General features: G+C 38.0%; 1 non-coding gene across 1 annotated transcript; it reads right to left on the minus strand.

Annotated features, from left to right (window-relative positions):
• Positions 1–838: 838 nt before the first annotated feature.
• On the minus strand, positions 839–945 carry LOC131170752 (small nucleolar RNA R71). The gene has a single exon (XR_009141520.1). It is a non-coding gene; the product is annotated as a small nucleolar RNA R71 (small nucleolar RNA).
• Between the last annotated feature and the right edge of the window lie 7,972 nt (positions 946–8,917).

An 8,917-nucleotide genomic window follows, 5' to 3' on the forward strand; every position in this document is an offset into this window, starting at 1 on the left:
AACTTTTTATATCAAAAATTCAATCATTAACACAACTCCTCGTGGGAACGATATCTTTTCTATATTACTTGTACAACCCGTGCACTTGCGGTTGGACCACATCAAGTTTTTGGCGCCGTTGCCGGGGAGTTATTTGTTTAAGATTGAATTCTTGATTATTTTAGTTGTTTTTAGTTTTATCTTTGTTATCTTTTCATTTTGTGTTTGTTTGTTCTTTTTCAGGTACTTTTAATCTTTTATGAGAAGAGCTAGAAGCACAAGTGACACATCCTTATTGTTTGATCCTGAAATTGAGAAATTTTGTAAAGCCAACAAGAAAGAAACCAGAAAAAGGAAAGAAGCCCTGAGAGCAGCTGAAATTGAAGGAGACATGGTTGATGAAAGAATTAGAATTGGTGGCGGTAATGCTGGAAATGATCGAAACAATGAAAATGCAGCCCAAGGTGAAGAGGTTGTAAATGCTAATGTGCCTAGGGGAAGTATGATGGATCATGCTTTTCCTCGTTTTGATGATTTGAAAGAGAGCATAGCAAGACCAAGAATTGATGCAAATAGTTACAAGATAGATTTTGGAGTTCTTCAAATGATTCAGAATTCTCAATTTGGAGGACATCCTTCTGAAAATCCACACACACATATAAAGAAGTTTGTTATAATTTGTGATATGCAAAAGCAACTAGGAGTATCTGATGATGCAGCAAGATTAAAGCTATTCCCATTCTCTTTAAAAGATAGAGCATTGGATTGGCTTGATTCTTTACCTCACAACTCCATTACAAATTGGGAGCAACTCACTGATGCATTTCTTGCACAATATTTTCCACCTGGAAAAACTCAAGAATTGAGGAATCAAATGACAGCTTTTAGACCAAGAGAAGATGAAACTCTCTATGAATCATGGATGAGATGGAAGGAATTAGAGAGACAATGCCCACATCATGCCATTCCAAAATAGATGATAAACCAGAACTTTTACACCAATGTTACTCCTGCAATCAGAGGGATTATTGATGCTCAAATAGAAGGAGAATTTATTATGAAGCATGAAGATGAAGCTTATGAGCTATTAGAGAAAATTGCAAAGAATACTCATCTTTGGAGTAGTCCAAGAGGACCTGCTCCAACTCAAAAAAGGCAAGCTGCTGAAATGTATGACCTTGATCCATTCAACATGATTAATGCAAAGTTTGATGCACTTACAAATGTTTTGGCAAAGAAGATGGAAGATTTAAGTATGTTGGTTAGTTCATCATCATCATCTGGAAGCTCACAACAAGTTGCTTATGTAGAAGGAACTACCAGCTGTGGAGTAGACTATGGAGAGCAAGCTGCATATGTTGGTAATTATGGAAACAAACAAATAGGGAATCCTTACTCTCAAACTTATAATCCAACTTGGAGGAATCATCCTAACTTTTCATGGGGAAATCAGCAAAATCAAGTTCCAAATCAGAATCTTCAACCACAACAGCAACAAGGAATTCCATATCAGCAAAATAGGCAACCATTGCCTAATTTTCAGCAGAGAAATATGAATCCTGCACCTCCACCAAAACAGCAAGAACAAAGTTCCACCACAGAAGCTTTATTACAATAGATTCTTGCTAACCAAACTAAGCATGATGAAGAGATGAGAGAGATGAAAGCAAGGCTAGAACAGATGCAAACACATAACAGAATGTTGGAAAATCAGATTGCACAACAAGCATCTTCCTTAGGTACCAAGTCTTTTGGAAAACTTCCAAGTCAACCGGAAAACCCAAGAGAGCAGTGTCAAGCTATTAGTTTAAGAAGTGGGAAAGTTGTAAATAATGAGAAGAGTGAAAAAAATGAGAAAAGTGAAAATAGTGATAAGAGAGAAAATGAGAAAGAAATTGATGAGAGTGAAAAACAAGAAAGTGAGAAAGAAAGTGCAGAAAAATGTAAAGAGAAAATTAAAGAGAAGGAAGAGAAGTATATACCTACAGAGCCTTACAAGCCACAACTTCCCTTTTCATAAAGATTTTAAAAAGCTAAGCTTGATAAGTAATTTGGGAAGTTCTTAGAGGTTTTGAAGAAGCTATACATAAATGTGCCTTTTATTGATGCTCTTTCACAAATGCCCTCTTATGCAAAATTCTTAAAAGAAATTCTATCAAACAAGAGGAAACTTGAAGATCATGAAACTGTAGCTTTGACAGAAGAATGCAGTGCTATCTTCCAAAGGAAACTTCCTCCAAAGCTCAAGGATCCAGGGAGTTTTTCAATTCCATGCCACATTGGGGAATCATGTTCTACAAAAGCTTTATGTGATTTAGGGGCAAGTGTTAGCCTCATGCCCCTCTCCATTTATGAGAAGCTCAATATGGGAGATCTAAAACCAACCCACATTTCTCTTCAGTTAGCTGACAGATCAATTAAGTATCCTGAAGGTATTTTGGAGAATGTGCCTCTGAAGGTTGGGAAGTTCTATATACCTGTTGACTTTGTCATCTTGGACATGGAAGAGGATTCTAATATCCCAATTATCTTGGGAAGACCCTTTCTAGCTACAACAGGAGCATTGATTGATGTTAAGGGGGAAAAATTGACTCTTAGAGTTGGTGAAGATCAATTGGTTTTCAATATTAATAACACTATGAAGAAGCATCATTCTGAAGCTGATACTTGTTTGAGAATTGATATCATTGATGAGCTGGTTGAAGAACATTTCAGAAAGAGATATCCGGAAGATCCACTTGAAAATTGTTTGGTTCATGGAGGAGGCATAGACTATGACAACCCTCATGTGGCTGCATATGCTCAACATTTAGAGGGAAGTCCACCAATCATTTCTGCTCTAGTTTTTCAACTCACACAAAAGGAAATAGTCGAATCTAAGCAACCATCATTCAAGGAAGAAGATGCACCTAAGGTAGAACTTAAACAACTTCCTTCTCAGCTCAGGTATGAATTTCTTGGCACCAATAACACTTATCCAGTAATTGTAAATGAAAACTTGAGTACTTTAGAGGTTGACAAGTTGTTAAGAGTGTTGAGGCAATTTAGGAAAGTTTTAGGATATACCATAGATGACATTAAGGGAATAAGCCCACACTTTTGAATGCACAGAATTATTTTGGAAGAAAATTGTAAGCCATCTATTGAACATCAGAGGAGGTTGAACCCAAATATGAAAGAAGTTGTTAAAAAGGAAATTTTGAAGTTGCTTGATGCAGGGATCATATATCCTATTTCAGACAGTACTTGGGTGAGCCCAGTACATGTTGTCCCAAAAAAAGGTGGAATGACAGTGGTCAAAAATGAAAATAATGAATTAATCCCCACCAGAACAGTAACTAGTTGGCAAATGTGCATAGATTACAGAAAATTAAATATTGCCACTAGAAAAGATCATTTTCCACTTCCCTTCATTGATCAAATGTTAGAAAGACTGGCTAAGCATTCTTATTTTTGCTATTTAGATGGGTATTCAGGATTTTTTCAAATCCCTATCCATCCAAATGATCAAGAGTAAACCACTTTTACTTGTCCATATGGAACCTTTGCTTATAGGAGGATGCCATTTGGGTTGTGTAATGCACCAGCCACTTCTCAAAGGTGCATGATGGCAATCTTCTCATATTTCATTGAAGATATAATGGAGGTTTTTATGGATGACTTTTCTGTTTATGGATCTTCATTTGACATATGCTTGGCTAACCTTTCTAAAGTTTTACAGCGATGTGCAGATACTGACCTTGTGTTAAACTAGGAAAAGTGTCATTTCATGGTTTAGGAAGGGATAGTGCTTGGACATTTGGTGTTTAACAGAGGAATAGAGGTTGATAAAACCAAGGTTGAAGTGATAGAGAAGATGGCTCCTCCTACCAATGTCAAAGGAATTCGAAGTTTTCTAGGACATGCCGGGTTCTACAGACGCTTTATCAAGGATTTTTCTAAAATAGCCAAACCTTTATCTAATTTGTTAAGTCATGACATACCATTTGTATTTGACCAAGAGTGTTTGGATGCCTTTTGCAGGTTGAAGCAAGCTCTTATCATTGCACCAATCATGCAACCGCCCGATTGGAGCCTACCTTTTGAAATTATGTGTGATGCTAGCAACTATGCGATTGGAGCTGTTCTTGGTCAAAGAAAGGACAAAAAGGCTTATGCTATTTATTATGCTAGTAGAATATTGGATGAGGCTCAAACAAATTATGCAACAACTGAAAAGGAATTCTTAGCAATTGTCTTTGCATTGGAAAAGTTCAGACCTTACATTATTGAGCCAAAGGTGGTTATATTTTCAGATCATGCTGCTATCAGGTATTTACTCCATAAAAAGAAGGCTAAACCTAGGCTCATTAGGTGGATTCTGATGCTACAAGAGTTTGATTTGGAGATTAGAGATAAGAAGGGAGCTAAAAATGTAGTTGCAGATAATCTTAGTAGGTTGAAATTGGATGATGAAGAAATGGATGAAGTCCCTATTGATGAATTTTTCTTGGATGAACAACTTTTCTCTCTTGTTGTTAAACTACCTTGGTATGCAGACTTGGTGAATTATCTATCTTGTGGAGTTTTACCTCTAGGAATGACATGGCAACAAAAGAAAAAGTTTTTACATGAGGCAAAATTTTATAGATGGGATGATCCTTTACTCTTTAGAAGATGTTGTGATGGTTTAATAAGGAGATGTATTCCTGATGAGGAGACACAGAGTGTTATGCATTATTGCCATGCTTCTGATTATGGAGGATATTTTGGAATCTCTAAAACAGCTAGTAAAATTTTGCAAGCTGGTTTCTTTTGGCCAAATCTTTTTAAGGATGTGAGGAAATTTGTGTTAGAATGTGATAAATGTCAAAGGAGTGGAAATTTGTCAAAAAAAGATCAAATGCCCCTAAATGATATTCTTGAAGTGGAATTATTCGATGTCTGGGGAATAGATTTTATGGGGCCATTTCCTCCTTCATATGGTAATAAATACATTCTAGTTGGAGTTGACTATGTGTCAAAGTGAGTGGAAGCTATTGCAACTCTAACTAATGATGCTAAAGTGGTAGTGAAATTCTTGAAGAAATTTGTTTTGAGTAGATTTGGAGCTCCAAGGGCTGTAATTAGTGATGGGGGTTCACATTTTTGTAATAAGCAATTTGAAAGCTTAATGAGGAAGTATGGTGTAGTGCACAAGATAGCTACCCCATACCACCCTCAAACTTCAGGACAAGTTGAAATTTCTAACAGAGAACTCAAACATATCTTGGAGAAAACAGTGAGCAATTCTCAAAAAGATTGGTCTGTCAAACTAGATGATGCTTTATGGGCATATAGGACTGCTTACAAAACCCCTATAGGAACTACTCCCTTTAGGTTGGTGTATGGTAAGTCTTGTCATTTACCTGTGGAGCTAGAACATAGAGCATATTGGGCCATTCAGACCTTGAATTTTGATCTTAAGCAAGTTGGTGAGAAAAGGCTATTGCAACTTAATGAGCTTGAAGAATTGAGGATGGATGCTTATGGAAGTGCCCATATTTATAAAGAAAGAACTAAAGTTTGGCATGATAAGCATCTTAGAAAAAAGGAATTTAAAGAAGGTGATTCAGTTTTGTTGTTCAACTCAAGATTGAAATTGTTCCCTGGAAAACTAAAATCAAGGTGGACTGGTCCATATAGAGTTTCTAAGGTTTTCCCTTATGGAGCAATTGAAATTTGGAGTGAAAAATATGGGAATTTTAAGGTCAATGGGCATAGATTGAAACATTACATAACTGGAGACCCAATAAAGGGAGCAAGCTGTTACAAGCTCTCCAATCCCTCACCTCTTTTCAGTGAAATGCATGAAAAGTCCAGCTAAGGACTATAAATTAGCCCTCTTGGGAGACATCCCAAGTTATTTTATTTTGCTTTTGTTGATTTACTTTTATTTACATTGCTTTTGTTTTTATCTTAAATCTCCCCAAATTCAATTTTTGACATTGTTGACTCTTGTCCCTTGTAGATGTATTTCAATGGAGGAAGGTTGGTGAACTGTTGGGGAGTGACTCTGAATCTGAAATTTTGTCCTTCAATTCTCCTAAAATTGATTTATTTTTACTGCATAACCTGTGCAGGTTTGCTTCTTAGTTTATGCAGAAAAATGCAATTTTCAGCAAAGAAGGGTCTGCAGCACATGACATGTGTTTCTTTGTGAGGTTGGGTGTGTAACTTTTAAGTATTTGTGCTTATCATGTTAATATGATGGTAAGTGGGTCATTTTTGTAGTTTTGAGTTTATTTGGGTTGTGAGATTCAAGGTGGACATGCTACATTTTCTTGGCATAACTTGGGGAGTCCATTCTCATTTGTGGATAAATGCAACTTTATGCAGATTTTATTGAGTTTTTAATGTGCTAAATGTTGATTTGCAGAGTTTGAGTTGAAATGGCATAATTCACAAATGCCTCTTATGCAGAACTCACTTTTACAAGTTTGTTTGATGCAATTGTGATGGATTTTGTATATATTGATGTGTTTTTGGTGATAATTTCTCATGATTTATGCTTCATAGAATTACATTTCTGCATTCTAGTGTATTTGTCAAACTTGCAATTCATTTTCAATTGTAATCTCAATCTTGTTGAATTGTGCATAAGTAACTGCATAGCTTATGCAGCTTTTAGATCACAAATTTGGCCATTTTCTCATCTTGCTAAAACCTGCATAAGCCATTGCATAACTTATGCAATCCTGCATAACTTATGCAAATTCTTGCCATTTTTCATCTCTGTTGCAAACTGCATAAGGATGTGCATAGCTTATGCAATTCTACATAGCCACATTTTTATCAAATTTCATATCTGCTGAAACTTGCATAAGTGTGTGCATGACTTATGCACTTTTGCATTACTTCAAATCTTGCATTTTCTCTTTCTGCCGAAATCTGCATAAGGGAGTGCATAAGTTATGCACTTCTGCATGACCAACTTCTCTGCATTTTCTCTTTCTGCCGAAATCTGCATAAGGGAGTGCATAAGTTATGCACTTCCGCATGACCACACTTTCTGGAAATCCAAAACCTGCCGAGACTTGCATAAGGGAGTGCATAAGTTATGCACTTCCACATGACCACATTTCCTGAAATCCCAAAATTTGCCGAGACTTGCATAAGGAGAGTGCACGGCTTATGCACTTCTGCATGACCAATTTTTCTAAATTCCATTATTAGCCGAAACTTGCATAAGTTAGCGCATAAGCTATGCACTTTTGCATAACCAATTTTTTACACTCTTTATCTTCCACCGAAACCTGCATAAGAGAGTGCATAACTTATGCACACCCATTCTTCCCTTATGCAGTTTTACACATGTCCTGTTCAAATCAAAAATTTTTTTCGGCACCCACTTTCCCACCTCCACTTCCCGTCGTTCCTGTTCACGCTTTTCCCCCACGACCATTTTTTCTCGGCATCATCCTTCCTCCCCACTCCTCTTTTCACCGCCTTTGCCCTAACTTCCCTCTGCCTCTTTTACTTTCTCCATCACCTCCTCCATTCTCACCATCGACAACCCCATGGAATCGCCTCTTCATTCCCCTCAAACCTCCCCTCTCCAAGTCTCGCCCTTGGCAATGCTGCCCCCAACCCCGATTCGCCTCCACAACAAACCCCTCCATCACCTCCCACAACCACTTATAAGAGAAAAATCAGGTCGAAATCCACCCGACCCATGGCTTCTGCACCTCCTCTCACAAAACGCAAAGAATCACCCACCACTCCACTTTCAGAGCCTCCACCCAAAAACCCCAAAACTTCAACCTCCACACGACATGGGGTTGGAATTTCTACCTCTACCCCACAAGCCAAATCACCCTCTTCTAGCAAAAAGAAAACTTCAGCAACAACATAGGTATCAAAACTACCTTGGCCCCTTCCTGATGCAGCTCACAAGGCAACCTTTAAGAGGCTTAAGGACAGAAAGGTGCAACCCACAAGGTACATTTCTACAGAGGCCCTCCAATCAGTTGGTTTATTTGATAATGTGGTTGCATACCTCGATGGTTTAGGTTGGATGGAATTTGTGCATAAGCAAGAACTAGTTTATCCAGCTCTGGTTTTGGAATTTATTTCCTCATTTTCTGCTACTCTGAAATTGCATGAGATAGATTACAAGCCAACTATGAAATTTAGATGTTTGGGGCAAAATAGAGAGCTATTATTAGACCAATTTCATAGCATTTTTGGGTTTGCAATTGATGGACTATTAGGGTACCATATACAGGGGTAGAGGTAGCAAACAAAGGTGTTTGGAATGCTGCTCAGTTTTGGAGGATTATCACAAACCAACCTCAGAGTTTTTCTGCTGGCAGATCCAAGACCTCTCAAATACTAGACCCTGCACTTAGATTTATCCATAGGCTTATTGCTAGCACTATCTTGGGCAGAGGGACTAGTTCTGGTGCTGTTGAAAAATCTGAATTGTTCATGCTATGGTGTGCTTTTCACAAAGTCAAAGTTTCTCCTGGTTACTTCTTTTGTGAGCATGTGTTACATATTGCCACCAAATCCGTAGGTTACATAGTCATGGGTGGGCTCATAACTGTTATAGCCAAGCATTTTTGTTTTAATCCGGAAGAGCATCCTCTACCAGCACTTTCAGACACTCTATATTTTGATGCTACACACCTATCCAAAACTGGATTCAGTTTGCCACCTTCTGACACTGCACAACCAGCAGCAGACACAGGACCCACTGCACAACCAGAGGCACAATCTGTCCCACCAGTCCAACAGCATTCTACTGAACCTACACCACCCACTCAGTCTGCACAGGACATCCCAGCAGATTCTGCACAGCCTACACCTTCTGCAGCTGGACCCTCTTCATCCACAGCACCTCCTCCCTTCAACACTAAAGCCTTATTCACCTATCTTGAAAGGCTTAGTGATGATATATATTTTGTGGATAGAAAGC

Source organism: Hevea brasiliensis, chromosome 11, assembly GCF_030052815.1.
Source record: "Hevea brasiliensis isolate MT/VB/25A 57/8 chromosome 11, ASM3005281v1, whole genome shotgun sequence".
Taxonomy (NCBI): Eukaryota; Viridiplantae; Streptophyta; class Magnoliopsida; order Malpighiales; family Euphorbiaceae; genus Hevea; species Hevea brasiliensis.